The sequence below is a fragment of the Oncorhynchus tshawytscha genome, linkage group LG21, assembly GCF_018296145.1.
Source record: "Oncorhynchus tshawytscha isolate Ot180627B linkage group LG21, Otsh_v2.0, whole genome shotgun sequence".
NCBI lineage: Eukaryota > Metazoa > Chordata > Actinopteri > Salmoniformes > Salmonidae > Oncorhynchus > Oncorhynchus tshawytscha.
This window is the reverse complement of record NC_056449.1, coordinates 20,461,226-20,483,092: the sequence shown is the minus strand read 5'-3', so window position 1 is coordinate 20,483,092 and position 21,867 is coordinate 20,461,226. Positions and strand designations below refer to the sequence as shown.

General features: G+C 44.4%; 1 protein-coding gene across 5 annotated transcripts in view; it reads right to left on the bottom strand.

Annotated features, from left to right (window-relative positions):
• The window catches only part of elf1 (E74-like ETS transcription factor 1), an 82,081-nt gene that overhangs the window by 25,822 nt on the left and 34,392 nt on the right, over nucleotides 1–21,867 (bottom strand). The window contains exon 1 of one of the 5 annotated variants that reach the window (XM_024412757.2): nucleotides 17,752–19,001. The exons of the other annotated variants lie outside the window; for them this stretch is intronic. The gene's annotated coding sequence lies outside the window, so the exon portion shown is untranslated. Of the gene's footprint in view, nucleotides 1–17,751; nucleotides 19,002–21,867 lie in introns of those variants that run through there. 5 annotated transcript variants of the gene reach the window in all.

Here is a 21,867-nt window from a genome sequence, read left to right as displayed (position 1 = left end):
TGACGGATAACAAACATGATTTCAGGAATCATGACAGAAGCCAATGTTTTTACATAAACTCAGAAGTGGTCGACCTCATAATCATAATCGGTCGACCTCTAACCCAGACTATTTACATTGAACCCCCCCCCTGTATTTATAATGCTGCTACTCGCTGTTTATTATCTATGCATAGTCCCTTTACAAATGACCTCGACTAACCTGGGGGTTTTGTAAACTCAAACATTGGCTTCTGTCATGATTCCTGAGCTTGTCAGTGTTGCTCCACTTTAAAAAGCACATGGTTCCCTTTACTCCATCAAAGACCAGTAGCCGTGAATAGACTAGTCCCCCTTTGATGTCCCGTCTGTAGACCCTTGGGAAGGGGGGTAGCACACCCCTCAACCCCCCAAGGATGTGAGCTCACCCGTGGTCATGAGGGCCAGTGTAAATGAGGGGGGCTGTAGAACCATGGGTTTGGTGGAACAGAATACAGCCTCTGGAAAAAGAACAGTCTTCCTGATGATCTCTGTCCAAGCACCCTTCAGGAGAGAGGGAGTGATGGGCGGATCATGGGATGGGGGGAGGGCGGGTTGTAGTGAAACCGTGGCCCACACCCCACAGGCTGGTCTCAAGGGCAATAGAGTGTAAAGGGAGGGGCCGGTGGTCTGCTTAAAGATTAGGGGGGGGCTGGCAACAGCAGAGAGTAGAGAGAGATTCATTGAATTGAAAGAGTCAGGATGGCAGCAGTACTTAGAAAGCCCCCCTTTCTTTCTCTATTGTTGCAGGGTGGGGCCTGTTTGCCTTGAAATGTCTGACCAAGTGCATTCCTGGTCCAATTGTGTCTCTGAGAGGGTGGTGAAAAGGAGGGGGGGTGAGAGAGGGAAGATGTGTGGGGTTCAAATTAGGAGAGGAGAGGAATACTGTAGCATTTCTTAATATTATTCAGTTCCTTTGGCTTTGATGCCTCATGACTGAACGCTCTAAGAGACTCTGGGTTTAGGTCAGTGATAAAGTAGTCTACAGTACTACTGCCAAGAGATGAGCTATATGTGTACCTACCATAGGAGTCCCCTCGAAGCCTACCATTGACTATGTACATACCCAGTGTTCGTTTCCCAAATTTGTGATTAAAAGTTGCTTGTTTCTTCCCAGTCTGCTCATAACATAAAGCTCAGATGAGAGAAAGGGGGAGTGGAGAGGAGTGGAAAGGAATAATGGGACAAGGGGGTGAGGGGACACTTGCCCCCTCCTAGGGGAATGGACCTCCTGGTGTGGGTAAATGGGGGGGTGCTTCCATTCCAGGCACCACATTAACCCCTCTCAGTGGGCACAGTGACAACTCTGACAGCTCGGCCTGCTAGGTGACTCTGCGCAAAAAGCAGTGAGACAGGATAGGGACCACACACGGAGCAGACAGCACACATAAACCTGGACTAGGCAGAATCTCCTCTCTCTGCTTCTCTGGGAACAATGTAAACATCTACAGGTCAAGTTCATATGGGAGCCAAGTGAAGAACGTAGGCATCTACAGTTCAGGTTCATATGGGAGCCCAGTCCTGGCTGCATAGAGATAAAGTATATTTATTTTAGGCACATTTCATTCTATGCAGGATACAGTCTATGACATCATTGGTACTGCCCAACTCCAATGCTCCCTTCTAGACTTAAAGGGACAGTTCACTTCAAAGTCAAAATCAATCGCTTAAAATGTCAATCAAATCAAATGTTATTTGTCACATGCGCCGAATACAACAGGTGTGGACCTTACTGTGAAATGATTACTTACAAGCCCTTAACCAACAATGCAGTTCAAGAAATAGAGTTAAGAAAATATTTATTAAATAAACGAAAGTAAAAAAATAAAATAAAGAATATTACATAACAATAACAATAACATTGACTCTGTATCGAGTCAATGTGCGGGGGTACAGGTTAGTTGAGGTAATTTGTAAAGGGACTATGCATAGATAATAAACAGCGAGTAGCAGCATTATAAATACAGAGGGGGGGGTTCAATGTAAATAGTCTGGGTTAGAGGTCGACCGATTATGATTTTTCAACACCGATACCGATTATTGGAAGACCAAAAAAGCTGATACCGATTAAATCGGCCGATTTTTATATACATAAATTTGTAATAATGACAATTACAACAATACTGAATGAACACTTATTTTAACTTAATATAATACATAAATAAAATCAATTTAGTCTCAGATAAATGAAACATGCTGGTTTAAATAATGCAAAAACACAGTGTTGGAGGAGTAGCTAAAAGTGCAATATGTGCCATGTAAAAAAGCTAACATTTAAAGTTCCTTGCTCAGAACATATGAAAGCTGGTGGCTCCTTTTAACATGAGTCTTCAATATTCCCAGGTAAGAAGTTTTAGGTTGTAGTTATTATAGGAATTTATAGGATACCATTTCTGGATACCATCTCTCCATACCATTTGTATTTCATATATCTTTGACTATTGGATGTTCTTATAGGCACTATAGTATTGCCAGCCTAATCTCGGGAGTTGATAGGCTTGAAGTTATAAACAGCGCTGTGCTTCAAGCATTGCGATAGAGCTGCTGGCAAACGAAGGAAAGTGCTGTTTGAATGAATGCTTACGAGCCTACTGCTGCCTACCACCGCTCAGTCAGACTGCTCTATCAAATCATAGATGTCACGTTCTGACCTTAGTTCTTTTGTTATGTCTTTGTTTAGTATGGTCAGGGCGTGAGTTGGGTGGGTTGTCTATGTTCTTTTTTCTATGATTTGGGATTTCTGTGTTTGGCCTGGTATGGTTCTCAATTAGAGGTAGCTGTCAATCGTTGTCCCTGATTGAGAACCATACTTAGGTAGCCGGGTTTCACTTTTGAGTTGTGGGTGATTGTTTTTTGTTTGTGTGTGTTGCACCTGACGGAGCTGTTTCGTTTGTTCTCTTTTGTTACTTTGTATTTAGTGTTCAGTTCAGTTTATTAAAAGGATGAACACTTATCACGCTGCGCATTGGTCTGACATTTCTTACTCCTCGTCAGAAGAGGAGGACGGAGACAAGCGTTACAATAGACTTAATTATAATATAATAAACACAGCAATACGAGCCTTAGGTCATTAATATGGTCAAATCGGCAAACTATAATTTAGAAAACAAAACGTTTATTCTTTCAGTGAAATACAGAACCATTCCGTATTTTATCTAACAGGTGGCATCCCCAAGTCTAAATATTGCTGTTACATTGCACAACCTCCAATGTTATGTCATAATTATGTACATTTCTGGCAAATGAATTACGGTCTTTGTTAGGAAGAAATGGTCTTCACACAGTTTGCAATGAGCCAGGTGGCCCAAACTGCTGCATATACCCTGACTCTGTTTACACTGAACGCAAGAGAAGTGACACAATTTCCCTAGTTAATATTGCCTGCTAACATGAATTTCTCTTAACTAAATATGCAGGTTTAAAAAAATAGACTTGTGAATTGATTTTAAGAAAGACATTGATTTTTATGGTTAGGTACATTGGTGCAACTATTGTGCTTTTTTCACGAATGCTCTTTTGTTAAATCATTACACGTTTGGCGAAGTCGGTTGACCTCTAGTCTGGGTGGCAATCTGATGAATTGTTCAGCAGTCTTATGGCTTGGGGGTAGAAGCTGTTAAGGAGCCTTTTGGACCTAGACTTGGCGCTCCGGTACCGCTGCCGTGCGCTAGCAGAGAGAACAGTCTATGACGTGGGTGACTGGAGTGTATGAGTGTATGAAATGTATGAGTGTTTTGTGAATACGGGCCTTAAGAAATTTCAATTTTTAAATTAACTGTCCCTTTTAGAGAGGCCAGAATATGATATGACCCCTACAATCCTGTCTCACTTCTCTGTTCATTTCCCTTTTCTCCTATTCAGCATGCCATCCACCATGACTGTCTGTTAGAATTTGAAAGTGCCATGAATCAACCAAACTATTATGTTATCTTAGTCCGAGAGTTTAGAGATAAGCGTGTGACTGAATGAATCAATTCGCACTGTCCAATCACAAGTGGGTTATCTGATGCTAGCCAAAAGCCTGTTATCAGATCAATAGAAATATCAAGGTGGAAGGGACTGGCTTTTCTATATGATGGGTTAAATGTGAACAATGTCTGTGTGTGAAAGTGTGTGTGAGAGAGTGTGTGTGCGCACATGCATGTACTCTATATCCCTCCTGTTACTGAATCATTGATTTGGGTGACCCAGTGCTGAGGGCAGACAGAGATACTACAGTCAGTCATTAGAGAGACCTGCACAGTATCCCAGAGCACATGACAACAGCTGCCTTGTCTGCACAGGCAGAGGGAAGCTGAGATCACTCTCAGCCAGAGGAGAGGAGAAACAAGCAAAGCAAAACAGAAGGAGGAATGCTCTCTTGCTCTGTTCCTCAATTTCACAAGCCTCCACAGAGCCAATAAAGCAGTGTGACTTTAGGCTGGGTGGGGCCACTCTAGACCAGCCTCAGACTGCAGGAGTTAGTAGAAGTAATTACCACTCCACTGTGGCTCACGTCACGTGACTGACGGTTGACTTGCTCCACACACTCCCTCCCTCAAACATGGCTATCTGTTGTAGCGTGTCCTCAGCTCTATGTGCTGTAAGAGGAGGAGGAGCTAGCTGAGAACAGACAGCAGAAGACTGCTCTCCCTCTCCCAAAGTAACTAGCAGTCGCAATAACAACCAATTAGAGGCCTGGGGTTTGTTCAAAAGGGAGCGATGTTACAGAGCGTCGTATTGTGTAGAACAGATATGACTGTCTGTTAGGTGGAATAGAGATTACCCACTGGGCAAAAACAGTGGATATGACTGTCTGTTATGTGGAATAGAGATTACCCACTGGGCAAAAAACAGTTCATATGACTGTCTGTTAGGTGGAATAGAGATTACCCACTGGGCAAAAACAGTGGATATGACTGTCTGTTAGGTGGAATAGAGATTACCCACTGGGCAAAAACAGTGGATATGACTGTCTGTTAGGTGGAATAGAGATTACCCACTGGGCAAAAACAGTGGATATGACTGTCTGTTAGGTGGAATAGAGATTACCCACTGGGCAAAAAACAGTTGATATGACTGTCTGTTAGGTGGAATAGAGATTACCCACTGGGCAAAAACTGGTTGGAATCAATGTTGTTTTCATGTCATTTCGACCCCAAAAAATCTATCTGATGATGCTGAATCAACTTGGAAAACTGACTGGATTTGCAAAAAGTAATCAACGTAAATGTTTACCTAAATGATTTTGTTTTGAATTCATGTTAGTTGACAACTCAATCAAATGTATATAAAATGTTGAACTGCAGTCTGTGCTCAGTGGGTAGCATAGGCTGAACTTGTTAGGCCTACCTTTCTATCTGCAATGTTCTGAACATTTCACGAAATGTAATACACCCGTGTAACAAACGCACAGCTCCCAGCAGGCCATGCTTCCCTCCTCTTCGCTCTCCACAGCTGAGCTCATTGTTGACCATGAAAGGAGGTAATTTAAGTCAATTGAATGACTAGGCAATGAGTCAGCCTGCATGTGGCAACCACGCAAACATTGTGGGAAACAAGAAAACCGACCAAGAACAAACTATTCTTATCGACCCCGGTTACTTGCTCGAATTACAAAATGTGAGATGTTCAATGTTCAAAAGAGGTGACGTTGTTATAGGGTGGTTGGAGAATACTCCGATGGTTCTGGTATAACTATGTGATGGGCGGTAGTATTATGGGTGGTGCTGTTTGCTCTAACACTCACTAGCCCTGTATCGAGAGTGTAAGATCATGGCCTCAATGCTGTCAGCTCAAGAGTCTCAGAATAGCTCCTGATCTAATGAGCGCTTTTGGGGTGGAAAGGGGAGAAAGTTAGAGGGAAGACAGGGAGAGTGTGGAGTTCTTTCCTGCTTGGTGATAGCGGGGAAACTGACTATCACTGGCATTTCAGGGTGGATGGAGAGGATAGACAAGAGAGTGGGCATAAATCATTCTACTTCCGGCGCCGACAGAGATGGCCGCCTCGCTTCGCGTTCCTAGGAAACTATGCAGTATTTTGTTTTTTTACGTGTTATTTCTTACATTGGTACCCCAGGTAATCTTAGGTTTCATTACATACAGTCGGGAGGAACTACTGAATATAAGAGCAACGTCAACTCATCATCATTACGACCAGGAATATCACTCTCCCGAAGCGGAGCCTGTGTTTTGCATTCCACCCAGGACAATGGATCGGATCCCAGCCGGCGACCCAAAACAACGAGGCCGTAATAGGGGCAAACGAAGCTGTCTTTTGGTCAGGCTCCGGAGACGGGCACATCGCGCACCACTCCCTAGCATACTACTCGCCAATGTCCAGTCTCTTGACAACAAGGTTGATGAAATCCGAGCAAGGGTAGCATTCCAGAGAGACATCAGAGACTGTAACGTTCTTGGCTTCACGGAAACATGGCTCACTCGAGAGACGCTAACGGAATCGGTGCAGCCAGCTGGTTTCTTCACGCATCGCGCCGACAGAAGCAAGAAGAGGGGCGGGGGGGTATGCCTTATTTGACTCTTATGCTTTATTTGACTCTATGTAAATGTCACGCCCTGGTCAAAGTATTTTGTGTTTATCTTTATGTATTTGGTCAGGCCAGGGTGTGGCATGGGGTTTTTGTAATTGTGGTGTGTTTGTCTTGGGGTTTTGGTGGTGGTATTGGGATTGTAGCTTAGTGGGTTGTCTAGCAAAGTCTATGGCTGTCTGGAGTGGTTCTCAATCAGAGGCAGGTGCTTATCGTTGTCTCTGATTGGGAACCATATTTAGGCAGCCATATTCTTTGAGTTTGTCGTGGGTGATTGTCCTTAGTGTCCTATGTGTACTCTCTGTTAGTTTGCACCAGATAGGCTGTTTCGGTTTCGTTTATTGTTTTTTGTAAGTTCGTGTTTCTTTGTTGTATTAAACATGGATCGCAATCGACACGCTGCAGTTTGGTCCGACTCTCCTTCATCACCACTAGAAAACCATGTACAGAATCACCCACCAACCAAGGACCAAGCGGCGTGGTAAACAGAGGCAGCAGCAACAGCAGCAGCAGGAGAAGCGACAGGTGCAGCAGGAGCAACAGCAGCAGCAGCAAAGGCAGCAGCAGGAGCAAAGGCAGCAGCAGGAGAAGCAACAGAGGCAGCAGCAGCATTGGGAGAGGCTGCACTCTTTGGATAAATGGACTTGGGAGGAGATCCTTGACGGACAAGGACCCTGGGCAGAGCCATGGATGGAATTGGAGCTGTCGGCGAAGCAGAGTGCTGAGTCTGAGAGTGTGGAGGATGTATTGGACAGAGTAGAAAGAAAGGTGTGGGCTTGGCATAGCATGCACGGCATACCAGTGCCAGCACTACGCATCAGGCCTACAGTGCGTCCCACCTGTTCAGCGCAGCCAGAGCCTTTCTCCTCTCCTGCGCGGCCGGAGTCTCCCGCCTGTTCAGCGCAACCAGTCTGCACGGAGCTGCCGGTCTGCACGGAGCTGCCGGTCTGCTTGGAGCTGCCGGTCTGCAAGGAGCTGCCGGTCTGCACGGAGCTGTCGGTCTGCACGGAGCTGCCAGTCTGCACGGAGCTGCCAGTCTGCACGGAGCTGCCAGTCTGCACGGAGCTACCAGTCTGCAAGGAGCTGCCAGTCTGTAAGGAGCTGCCAGTCTGCACGGAGCCGCCAGAGCTGCCAGTCTGTAAGAAGCCGCCAGAGCTGTCAGCCTACATGGAGCAGCCAGAGCTGTCAGTCTGCATGAAGCAGCCAGAGATGTCAGTCTGCATGGAGCAGCCAGTCTGCATGGAGCAGCCAGTCTGCAAGGAGCTGTCAGTCTGCAAGGAGCTGCCAGTCTGCACGGAGCTGCCAGTCTGCACGGAGCTGCCAGTCTGCACGGAGCTGCCAGTCTGCACGGAGCTGCCAGTCTGTAAGGAGCTGCACGGAGCCGCCAGAGCTGTCAGCCTACATGGAGCAGCCAGAGCTGTCAGTCTGCATGAAGCAGCCAGAGATGTCAGTCTGCATGGAGCAGCCAGTCTGCATGGAGCAGCCAGTCTGCAAGGAGCTGTCAGTCTGCAAGGAGCTGTCAGTCTGCAAGGAGCTGTCAGTCTACCAGACTCTTCCAGATCTGCCAGTCAACCAGACTCTTCCAGATCTGCCAGTCAACCAGACTCTTCCAGATCTGCCAGTCAACCAGACTCTTCCAGATCTGCCAGTCAACCAGACTCTTCCAGATCTGCCAGTCAACCAGACTCTTCCAGATCTGCCAGTCAACCAGACTCTTTCAGATCTGCCAGTCAACCAGACTCTTCCAGATCTGCCAGTCAGCCAGGATCCGCCAGTCTGCCAGGATCATTTAGATCCGCCATTCAGCCAGGATCCGCCAGTCTGCCAGGATCCGCCAGTCTGCCAGGATCCGCCAGTCTGCCAGGATCCGCCAGTCTGCCAGGATCCGCCAGAAGTGCCAGTCTGCCAGGATCCGCCAGTCAGCCAGGATCCACCAGTCAGCCAGGATCCGCCAGAACTGCCAGTCTGCCAGGATCCGCCAGTCGGCCAGGATCCGCCAGTCTGCCAGGATCCGCCAGAACTGCCAGTCGGCCAGGATCTGCCAGTCGGCCAGGATCTGCCAGTCGGCCAGGATCTGCCAGTCGGCCAGGATCTGCCAGTCTGCCAGGATCAGTTAGATCCGCCATTCAGCCAGGATCCGCCAGTCTGCCAGGATCCGCCAGTCTGCCAGGATCCGCCAGTCTGCCAGGATCCGCCAGTCTGCCAGGATCCACCAGTCAGCCAGGATCCGCCAGTCTGCCAGGATCCACCAGTCAGCCAGGATCCGCCAGAAATGCCAGTCAGCCAGGATCTGCCGGAACCACCAGCCAGCCAGGAGCTGGTAGATCTATCTACCTGCCTGAGCTTCCTCTCACTCCTGAGCTTCCTCTCACTCCTGAGCTTCCTCTCACTCCTGAGCTTCCTCTCACTCCCGAGCTTCCTCTCACTCCCGAGCTTCCTCTCACTCCCGAGCTTCCTCTCACTCCCGAGCTTCCTCTCACTCCCGAGCTTCCTCGCACTCCCGAGCTTCCTCTCACTCCCGAGCTTTCTCTCACTCCCGAGCTTTCTCTCACTCCCGAGCTTCCCCTCAGTCCCGAGCTGCCTCAGTCCGGAGCTGTCCTTCAGTCCCGATCTGCTCCTCAGTCCAGTGGGGTTCTGGGTGAAGACTACTAGGCCATGGTCGGCGGCGAGGGTGGACTATCCAGGGACGAAGGGAGAGGGGACTAAGACATTAAATGAGTGGGGTCCACGTCCCGCGCCGGAGCCGCCACCATGGACAGACGCCCACCCGGACCCTCCCTATTGTTTTGAGGTGCGTTCGGGAGTCCGCACCTTAGGGGGGGGGTTCTGTCACGCCCTGGTCAAAGTATTTTGTGTTTATCTTTATGTATTTGGTCAGGCCAGGGTGTGGCATGGGGTTTTTGTAATTGTGGTGTGTTTGTCTTGGGGTTTTGGTGGTGGTATTTGGATTGTAGCTTAGTGGGTTGTCTAGCAAAGTCTATGGCTGTCTGGAGTGGTTCTCAATCAGAGGCAGGTGCTTATCGTTGTCTCTGATTGGGAACCATATTTAGGCAGCCATATTCTTTGAGTTTGTCATGGGTGATTGTCCTTAGTGTCCTATGTGTACTCTCTGTTAGTTTGCACCAGATAGGCTGTTTCGGTTTCGTTTATTGTTTTTTGTAAGTTCGTGTTTCTTTGTTGTATTAAACATGGATCGCAATCGACACGCTGCAGTTTGGTCCGACTCTCCTTCATCACCACTAGAAAACCGTTACAGTAAACTGGAAACCACATATCCTGAGGCTGCATTCATTGTAGCTGGGGATTTTAACAAGGCTGATCTGAAAACAAGACTCCCTAAATTCTATCAGCATATCGATTGTGCTACCAGGGCTGGTAAAACCCTGGATCATTGTTACAGGAAGACCCAGAGTTACCTCTGCTGCAGAGGATAAGTTCATCAGTTACCAGCCTCAGAAATTTCAGCCCAAATAAATGCTTCACAGAGTTCAAGTAACAGACGCATATCAACATAAACTGTTCAAAGGAGAACAGTTACCATGAAGGAGCCTTCATGGTAAAATTACTGCAAAGAAACCACTCCTAAAGGACACCAATAAGAAGAAGAGACTTGCTTGGGCCAAGAAACACGAGCAATGGACATTAGACCGGTGGAAATCTGTCCTTTGGTCTGATGAGTCCAATTTGGAGATTTTTGGTTCCAACCGACGTGTCTTTGTGAGACGCGGTGAGGCTGAACGGATGTTCTCTGCATGTGTATTTCCCACTGTAAATTATGGAGGAGGAGGTGTTATGGTGTGGGGGTGCTTTGATGGTGACACTGTCTGTGATTTATTTAGAATTCAAGGCACACTTAATCAGCATGGCTAGCACAGCATTCTGTAGCGATACGTCATCCCATCTGGTTTGGGCTTAGAGGGACTCATTTGTTTTTCAACAGGACAATGACTCAACACACCTCCTGGCTGTGTAAGGGCTATTTTACCAAGAAGGAGAATGATGGAGTGCTGCATCAGATGACCTGGCCTCCACAATGTTTTTATTTCACCTTTATTTAACCAGGTAGGCTAGTTGAGAATAAGTTCTCATTTACAACTGCAACTTGGTCAAGATAAAGCAAAGCAGTGCGACTCAAACAACAACACAGAGTTACACATGGAATAAACAAACATACAGTCAATAATACAATAGAGAAAGTATATATACAGTATGTGCAATTGAGGTAGGATAAGGGGGGTGAGGCAATAAATAGGCCATAGTGGCAAAATTATTACAGTATGGCAAATTAAACACTGGGGTGATAGATGTGTAGAAGATGAGTGTGCAAGTAGTGATACTGGGGTGCATCTTCAGTGATTTTTGCAGTTCGTACCAGTCATTGGCAGCAGAGAACTGGAAGGAAAGGCGGCCGAAGGAGGAATTGGCTTTGGGGGTGACCAGTGAGATATACCTGCTGGAGCGCGTGCTGCTGCTATGGTGACCAGTGAGCTGAGATAAGGCTGGGCTTTACCAAGCAACGACTTATAGATGACCTGGAGCCAGTGGGTTTGGCAATGAATATGAAGCGAGGGCCAGCCAACGAGAGCATACAGGTCGCAGTGGTGGGTAGTATATGGGGCTTTGGTAACAAAACGGATGTCACTGAGATAGACTGCATCCAATTTGCTGAGTAGAGTGTTGGAGGCTATTTTGTAAATGACATCACTGAAGTCAAGGATCGGTAGGATAGTCAGTTTTACTAGGGTATGTTTGGCAGCATGAGTGAAGGATGCCTTGTTGTGAAATAGGAAACCGATTCTTGATTTAATTTGGGATTGGAGATGCTTAATGTGAGTCTGGAAGGAGAGTTTACAGTCTAACCAGACACCTAGGTATTTATAGTTGTCCACATCTTCTAAGTCAGAACCGTCCAGAGTAGTTATGCTGGACGGGTGGGTAGGTTCATTGATCATTTGTGTGAGATTGAGGGCATCTAGTTTAGATTGTAAGACGGCCGGGGTGTTAAGCATATCTCAGTTTAGGTCACCTAGCAGTACAGGCTCTAAAGATAGATGGGGGGGCAATCAATTCACATATGGTGTCCAGGGCACAGCTGGGGGCTGAAGGGGGTCTATAAGAAGCGGCAACGGTGAGAGACTTGTTTCTGGAAAGGTGGATTTTTAGAAGTAGAAGCTCGAATTGTTTGGGCACAGACCTGGATATTATGACAGAACTCTGCAGGCTGACTCTGCAGTAGATTGCAACTCCGCCCCCTTTGGCAGTTCCCCGACCTCAACCAAATTGAGATGGGTTGGGATGAGTCGGACCACAGAGTGAAGGAAAAGCAGCCAACAAGTGTTCAGTATATGTGGAAACTCCTTCAAGACTGTTGGAAAAGCATTCCTGGTGAAGCTGGTTGAGAGAATGCCAAGAGTGTGCAAAGCTTTCATCAAGGCAAAGGGTGGCTATTTTAAGAATCTCAAACATTTCATATTTTGATTTGTTTGTTAAACACATTTTTGGTTACTACATGATTCCATATGCGTAATTTCATAGTTTTGATGTATTCATTATTATTCTACAATGTAGAAGATAGTAAAAATAAAGAAAAACCTTGAATGAGTAGGTGTTCTAAAACTTTTGACTGGTAGTGTAGATCTGACCTGAGAGCAAAGCAAAATACCAATGTACAAGTTGTCAGAAAACCCCAGAAAAACAGAGGACAACACCACATTTTTGTGCTCATCTAGTGTGGTCAGCAGAGAAGTGCTGTTTTGCAGGAATCATCTGGGTTCCTGTTGGGGAAATGACTCAGTGGTATTAGGCTGGTGTCAAGTCAATCCTGGAGCTCTGTGATAGCCAGTGCCGGGCCTGAGAGGATTCTGGCCTCATGCACATCAACAGGGACATAAAACACATGGTGTCAGCAGACCAGAGGCTAAGAAATGTACTTCATTTAACAACAACAGCAAAACCCTACTGAGGGAGACAATGAACTAACCACTCTTCTGACATAAGTCACAGACAATTAAACATCAAGTCTTTTAGACATGCAAGTTGCTAAAAACTTTTGAGACACCTCACACCATGTCCCATGGTAGCGGAACAAAGCATTGACAGCCTTCCAAGGCAAACTAGCCCAGTTGTTTGGGAATTATACATAGCAGAAAAGGTCACAGTCCTCCGCAATTAGGAGGCTGCTGCCTCGGCACCAGAGAACAGTGTACACAGTCTTTTCACCACCACAGCAACCTACAGCAGTGTGTGTAAAAACTACCAGTAGTATTCGCTGCTTTGCTCGGCACATGTTCATGCATGGGCCATGGTAGTGTAAAACGCTCACAGTCCTGACATGTTTCAACTTTATTGGGGAATAGGAGGTTAGAGGTTGCCATGCCGGGTGAGATATATGGCCAGAAATGAAGGCAGAGGACATAGACATCCTCTAATGACGCCCAGCTTTACCCCTACCCGTATGTACACATCTACCTCAATTACCTCATACCCCAGCACATCGACTCATACTGGCATCCTGTGTATATAGCCAAGTTATCGTTACTCATTGTGTATTTATTCCTTGTGTTCCTATTTTTCTATTATTTCTCAATGTTTCTCACTGCATTGTTGGAAAGGGCCCATAAGTAAGCACTGCACTGTTAGTTTGCACCTGTTGTTTAGGAAGCATGTGACACATATAATTTGACTAGACTTGATTTGAGCTGGCGAGTGCGGCCGGGTAAAGCTAAACAACAAAACATGCCGCTATGTCACAAATCAAATCAAATGTTATTGGTCATATACACATGGAAAGCAGATGTTATTGCGAGGGTAATGCTTGTGCTACTAGTTCCGACAGTGCAACAACAGTGCAACAATATCTAACATGTAATCTGGACTGATATGTCTGAGTTCTACAGTGCTGCATTGAGAGTTACATTGACACACAGTTCTACAGTGCTGCATTCAGAGTTACATTAACACACAGTTCTACAGTGCTGTTACTGTTCGGTTATGTCTGCTGTTTGGTATATGGGATTGATTACTCTGTTCTGTATGAGTCAGTTGAGTTTGATAATAAACAACATCGAGTTGATAATGGAGCCGTCGTTCTAAACAAAACACCTGCATCCAAACCAACAGTGATGTCTGTCTGTTGTAGTAATGCACAGGGAGGTGGGCTGGTGTGCTACGGCCAAATGAAGATGGAGAGAAAAAGGTCACCTCCAGTACAGGGTTTTCAGTGGGAGAGATGGAATTTAATCTGATCTCTCGTAAACCTTGTACTATTCCACTGCAGCCCCAGGCTCTGAGTGAGAGAAGGTCTAATATGGACAAGGTCGCAGGCAGCAGCACCCTCATCCAGACAACTGCTGCTAGTGCTAACTTTCTAAGGCCAACCCCGAAGAGCTACAGCATTCTGTGGTGTGTGGCAATACAGACTGGTGCTGCTAGTGCTAACTCGCTAAGGTTAAATCTGAAGAGCTATAGCATTCTGTGGTGTGTGGCAATACAGACTGGTGCTGCTAGTGCTAACTCGCTAAGGTTAAATCTGAAGAGCTATAGCATTCTGTGGTGTGTGGCAATACAGACCGGTGCTGCTAGTGCTAACTCGCTAAGGTTACATCTGAAGAGCTATTGCTAGCCCTCTGGTGTGACAACACAGCTCATAGTGCTACCTCACAGCTCATAGAGCCACATGAGTACCATGATCATTTGCATGGTAATTTACTATGTTTTATTAGCAGACAGATCGCTGTGTGTGTAGAGTCTAGAGCATGATAATCTAATTTATTGATCATAGATTATCAAAATTCACATGACTTCTGCATTGAGTCTTCATACGGAAGTGGGAGAGTTAAATCATTCAAATCTAGGAATGTTTTACTAATTTACTAATTACTAATTGTAGCTTACTTGTAGCCTACACAAGTATCCTGATGCTTTGGAAATATAATGACACACACACCTCCCTATCATGGCAGAGCATACCATGCATGAGGACAGAGAGAAGAGGGAGTAGAAAACTGAAAATAGAGGCGCAAAATATAATTGAGAGAAGAGAAACAAACAGCAGCGACAAACTGACCTGTGAAGCTTGCGCTGACAGGAAATGCATCGCTGGGTTTCAGCGACTTCCTGTCTGTTAAACCACATTCAGTAGAAAACCTCTCTCAGTGCAAGAATCTAATGTTATTTTGCACAACTACCCCTACTCGCTTCTAACTAACTCATTGGGTCTTTGTCGTGTTTCTACCCTTCCTCTGTGGCCTTAGAAAGTCCAAAACTCAGGAACTGTGGGGTCTGAAATTATTGACAACCTTGATAAAGATGAGCAATAATGACTGTATAAAATAAATAACATTTTATGCTATATTGTATACAACATTTTGGGGGGGAAATTATATTATTTTCTAACACAATTGCTCAGAGAAAGAGATATAGTTTAACAAGTAATACATTTTTTTCTTAAAGATTCCTATAAATAAAGTAGTCAAAAGTTTTGTATTTGTTCCCATATTCCGAGCACAAAATGATTACATCAAACTTGTGACGCTACAAACATTTGGATGCATTTTCAGTTAGTTTTGGTTGTGTTTAAGATCATTTTGTGCCCAATAGAAATGGTACGTAATGTATTGTGTGATTTTGCAGTAACTTTTATTGTAAATAAGAATACAATACATTTCTAAACACTTCTACATTAATGTGGATGTTACCATGACTCATGATTCATTCAGGATTATTTCATTTATACAGTCCTTATTGCTCATCTTTATCAATAATTTCAGACCCCACTCTATGTACACTACCGTTCAAAAGTTTGGGGTCACTTGATCAGAAATACAGTGTAGATATTGTTAATGTTGTAAATGATGATTGTAGCTGGAAACGGCTGATTTTTAATGGAATATCTACAGAGACGTACAGAGGCCCATTATCAGCAACCATCACTCCTGTGTTCCAATGGCATGTTGTGTTAGCTAATCCAAGTTGATCATTTTAGAAGGCTAATTGATCATTAGAAAACCCTTTTGCAATTATGTTAGCACAGCTGAAAACTGCTGTACTGATTAAAGAAGCAATAAAACTGGCCTTCTTTAGACTAGTTGAGTATCTGTAGCATCAGAATTTGTGGGTTCGATTACAGGTTCAGAATGGCCAGAAACAAAGACCTTCCTTTTGAAACTCGTCAGTCTATTCTTGTTCCGAGAAATGAAGGCTATTCCATGTGAGAAATTGCCAAGAAACTGAAGATCTTGTACAATGCTGTGTCCTACTCCTTTCACAGAACATTGCAAACTGTCTCTAACCAGAATAGAAATAGGAATGGGAGACCCCGGTGCACAACTAAGCAAGAAGACAAGTACTTTACAGTGTCTAGTTTGAGAAACAGACACCTCACAAGTCCTCAACTGACAGCTTCATTAAATAGTACCCACAAAACACCAGTCTCAACGTCAACAGTGAAGATGCGACCCCCCGGGATGCTGGCCTTCTAGGCAGAGTTGCAAAGAAAAAGCCATATCTCAGACTGGTCAATAAAAAGAAAAGATTAAGATGGGCAAAAGAACACAGACACTGGACAGAGATATGGCTTTTTCTTTGCAACTCTGCCTAGAATGCCAGCATCCCAGAGTCGCCTCTTCACTGTTGACGTTGAGACTGGTGTTTTGCAGGGAATTTCTAAGTGACCCCAAACTTTTGAATGGTAGTGTATTAAAAATGCCCATATTCAATTGTAAATATGAAAAACAGTGTGATTGCTAGAGGTCGACCGATTATGATTTTTCAACGCCGATACCGATACCGATTATTGTAGGACCGAAAAGCGGATACCGATTAAATCGGCCGAAACATGTTCAATTTGGTTTACATAATGGAAAAACAAAGTGTTGGAGAAGAGAGTAAAAGTGCAATATGTGCTATGTAAGAAAGCTAACGTTTCAGTTCCTTGCTCAGAACATGTGAATATATGAAAGCTGGTGGTTCCTTTTAACATGAATCTTCAATATTCCCAGGTAAGAAGTTTTAGGTTGTAGTTATTATAGGACTATTTCCCTCTATACCATTTGCATTTCATTAACCTTTGACTATTGGATGTTCTTATAGGCACTTTAGTATTGCCAGTGTAACAGTATAGCTTCCGTCCCTCTCCTCGCTCCTCCCTGGGCTCGAACCAGCAACACAACGACAACAGCCACCATCGAAGCAGCGTTACCAATGCAGAGCAAGGGGAACAACTACTAGAAGGCTCAGAGCGAGTGACGTTTGAAACTCTATTAGCGTGCGCTAACTAGCTAGCCATTTCACTTCGGTTACACCAGCCTCATCTCGGGAGTTGATAGGCTTGAAGTCATAAACAGCGCAATGCTTGACGCACAAGGAAGAGCTGCTGGCAAAACGCATGAAAGTGCTGTTTTGAATGAATGTTTACGTGCCTGCTTCTGCCTACCACCGCTCAGTCAGATTCTTAGATACTTGTATGTTCAGTCAGATTATATGCAACGCAGGACACGCTAGATAATATCTAGTAATATCATCAACCATGTGTAGTTAACTAGTGATTATGATTGATTGTTTTTTATAAGATAAGTTTGATGCTAGCTAGCAACTTACCTTGGCTTACTGCATTCGCGTAACAGGCAGTCTCCTTGCGGAGTGCAACGAGAGAGAGGCAGGTCTTTATTGCATTGGACTAGTTAACTGTAAGGTTGCAAGATTGGATCCCCCGAGCTGACAAGGTGAAAATCTGTCGTTCTGCCCCTGAACGAGGCAGTTAACCCACCGTTCCTAGGCCGTCATTGAAAATAAGAATGTGTTCTTAACTGACTTGCCTAGTTAAATAAAGGTATAAAAAATTAAATGAAAATACATAGAAATCGGCACATCGGCGCCCAAAAATACAGATTTCCGATTGTTATGAAAACTTGAAATCGGCCCTAATTAATCGGTCATTCCGATTAATCGGTCGACCTCTAGTGATTGCACAGCGTGACAGTGAGCCTCTTCTTGTTAACCTAGATATGCTATACCTTCCCTTCCAAAACTCACACTTACATTTAACATATAGACACAGACAGAAACCTGACTAGGTAACCCCTTTCCGTTCCTTCCTTCCTTCCCCATGTGTTCGTGAGATTTTACGCCAATTCTAAGAAGAACCAAGCTCATGTCACACTATGTTCTGCCAGTAAAGCATTGGTCAAACATAATATTTTCTATCTTACCTGAGGTAAATAGCCCACCGTCCAAAGCATGGATTCTGAATGATAGTCATGGTGTGGTCTTGAGAACATTTTTCAGAACTACCCCACCACCAGCAATCTGTTTCTATTATGTGGCAACAGGCCACACGCCACAGATAGGAAGAGCCATTTGACTTGTGAAAACAGGACAGGAAATTGCAGAAAGGGGCAAAAAAATACATCTGCCCCCTTATATCTCGAGTAAAGCTAGCAGCTACATGAGTGCTACAAGAGTCTACTCAATAAAATGTAAATTCGGGCCATTTTACCTGTTCACAGAATAGCAAGAATGATTAGAATCCAGAAACTGGAAAGGTGCCTATTGGTCATCTGTGATCAAACACAAAGAATGATATTGAAGAGCAACGATGCAAATCTCACATGGGAGATGGTTGTTTGTTCATCATCATTGACCCCATCACGGATCTGGTTCATGCACACTGAGGTGAAATTATTAGCTATTAACAGGATCCAGTTGTGAACTAACATGATTGCAAAATGTGGGTGTAGACGGATGACTCTGTTGTTGAAGAATCTTTACACTTGTCCTTGGTCCAAGAATTAGTTCCCTGCTTCTCGAGACACGTCAAAAGAAAGTTTGAGGTTTATTTATGAAGTTAATTGAATATCTAATGGTTTTGACATATGTCATATGAGCCTAGGTGGTTTTTAGCCGGTTAAGTCTCTCTCTGGGCTTTTAGTACCTTATGTGTTTGGGTGACACAATGGGTTGAAATGGAAAAGACAGAGACAATGAAAGTATGCATCTTTCTGCCTCAGCTCAGCTGCCTCTTACTGTGCATTGACAATTCTCCTCTCTCAGAAATATTTGAATTGCTTTGTTTTGAAGACTCTCCCGTTGTTTTGGCTGCTGTGAGGTAACAATTTGGTACATGACCAGACTAGAATAGCAAAAACCACTTTCAGCTCCATCCAGCATCCCAAAGTTGCACAGAAACCTCCCTCTATCTCCTAAGCAACAGCTGCCTAAACGCTAACATAGTACCCCTTTAAGTTAAAATGAAGTGGAAACTACTGCTAAGACATGGCCCTGTGAAGCTAATTCCAAGTCCAATGGCCCTCAGATGGACTTTTTTTAACTCTGCTCCATGGTAGCAGATGTGTGATTGTGAAATACCACCGCCCCCGCCAACTCTCTGTCTCACACACACACACACACACACACACACACACACACACACACACACACACACACACACACACACACACACACACACACACACACACACACACACACATACACACACACAGACACATACACACACACACACAAACAAACGCCCACCCCTGATCTGTTTACATTCATACCAATACTGACATGTCACAGCACAGGTCGGCAGGACGATACAAAACAAAATTTGAAAAATATACCAGCAGCACCATGCTTCACAGTACACACACCCACCATGATTCACAGTACACACACCCACCATGCTTCACAGTACACACACCCACCATGCTTCACAGTTCACACACACACCATGCTTCACAGTTCACACACCCACTGATTTCTAATTTGTTTTGCTTCACAGTTCACATACACACCATGCTTCACAGTTCACACACACACCATGCTTCACAGTTCACACACCCACTGATTTCTAATTTGTTTTGCTTCACAGTTCACACACCCACCATGCTTCACGGTGCGCACACCCACCATGCTTCACAGTGCGCACACCCACCATGCTTCACAGAGCGCACACCCACCATGCTTCACAGTTCACACACCCACCATGCTTCACAGTGCGCACACCCACCATGCTTCACAGTGCGCACACCCACCATGCTTCACAGTTCACACACTAAATCATGCAGCAACAACCTTGAATGAAAACAAAGTTGACCGTGAGATTCCTGCTTTTTCACCTCACCAGACGATCAGACCATGGCACCTTGAAACTTTGCTTTGCATATTCCAACAGATAATACTTCAGACATGCCAGTTTGCAAGGCCTACCCTAAGAACCATGGTTCCATAGGCAGCTGTTGTAAAAATTAGGAGAAAAATGCAGTCAAGATACTTTTGTTTCTCCAGTAGTTGCTTGAGGCAGAAATTATAGCATACCAAGTCTGTACTGAGATAGTGTCCTCAAATCGTTTAGCACTATCTGAACACTGAGGCTTTGGCTCCTTCTGGGGGTGGGGGCCTGGCTGCTCAGAGCGGTACATACCAAAACAGGTTTGGACACAAGCAGGCTGGTGTGTCCACACATCGGCAGGCATGCTGCAAGTCAGCAACACACACAGTCAGCATGCCTAAAGAAAGAGGAGCTTAACTCTGCTTCTTTGGCCTCAATCTTCTCGCCGGCTTTGGGGTCAAATGCTATAAAAAAGCTACTTGTCTTTGGGTGCTTTTTTGCATGCATCCAGAGGCATTGAAACTGAGAACAGGGGGAAACTGAAGTGAGCACATGTCCTATGTCCCCTTAATTTGATACATTTTTAGGAGAAAATACACAAGATTTCTTGTATTTATTTGAAACAAAATCAATTCAAAAGACATTGCATTTCATCTTCAGTGCCCCTTCAAACAAATCACTTGCATGCATCTATAGTACTGCATTGAGAAAGCTCATGAGGTACTAAAATTTTGTGCATAATTCCCGTGGGTGAATCACTTCAGTTAGAAATCACACAAATAAGTGGTGGAATTACTATTTGCAGCTTTAGCAGAGATTTAAAGATTAAGACTAAGAGTGAGCTGTCGGTAAACAGTTAAACAACCAGCAAATCAGTTCTTACATTCTGATACCCTCTAAAACCTTGACAGCCAGGACCACTCTCACCCTAGACAACTGAGAGAACGCCACCTCTTCTTAATGAGTTTATTTGACTCCAGACAATGAAATGCCAGGTTACCAGAGTATTAGATATCTAATCTTAGAGCCTGTAAAAGTCTGTGTGTCAAGTCAACCCCAGTCTCAATATGAGAAGTTTGTAAGAGTGAGTCATTCCTCCATGATGTCAAGCAGACACATCCCAGAGGGACATGGAGGGGAAATCAGTGGTGAAAAGAGTACCCATTCCTAAAAGTAAAAGTGAAAGTCACCCAGTAAAATACTACTTGAGTAAAAGTCTAAAAGTATTTGGTTTAAAATATACTTAAGTATCAAAAGTAAATGTAATTTCTCAAATATACTTAAGTATCAAAGGTAGATGTAAAAGTATAAACTATTTAAAATTCCTTATATTATACAAAGCAGACAGCACCAATTTCATGTTTTTAAAATCGATGGATAGCCAGGAGCACACTCCAACACTCAGACATTATTTACAAAAGATGCATTTGTGTTTAGTGTGTCTGCCAGACCATAGGCGGTAGGGATGACCACGTGTTCTCTTGACAAGTGTGTGAATTTTACAAATTTCTGGTCCTGCTAAGCACTGAAAATGTAACAATTACCTTTGGTTGTCAGGGAAAATGTATGGAGTTAAATGTACAATATTGTCTATAGGAATGTAGTGAGGTAAAAGTAAAAGTTGTCAAAAATATAAATAGTAAAGTACAGATACCCCCAAAAACTACTGAAGTAGTACTAAAGTATTTTTACTTTAGTACTTTACATCACTGGAAAAAAATATTTAGTTACTAAACTAACCAGCCCCCCAAAAATTCCCTCCGCATTCATTCATCTGTGGCATTTGATATGGTATTGCATGCCTGAGATGTTACAGTAGTAGGAGAGAGTAGTCTCTGCACTTGGCCTTTCCTTGTCGTCTTGTTGTCAGAACTGAAGGATGTTGTGGGAAGGGTTAAGAGAAGGAAAGAGCTCTAGGACAATGTTGCTTGAAGGCGAGCCACTGTCATTGTATAGGTTATGATTAAGCTTTTCATCCTTGAAAGACTTTCACATAAAACATGTTACGAAATCACCACTTATGATGTCAAATTTGTTCACATTATGCATTCAGTGACATCAGGTGCAGTCAAAGGCTAAATCCCAAATCACACCCTTCCCACGCCGCCGCCATATGCACAAGTGTCCCAAAACTGATGGAGTGAAAATGATCAAGGGTGTACGTGCTAATTAGGCCCTCCAATAACCATTTCGACCAAGCCAGCAAGGATGCAGG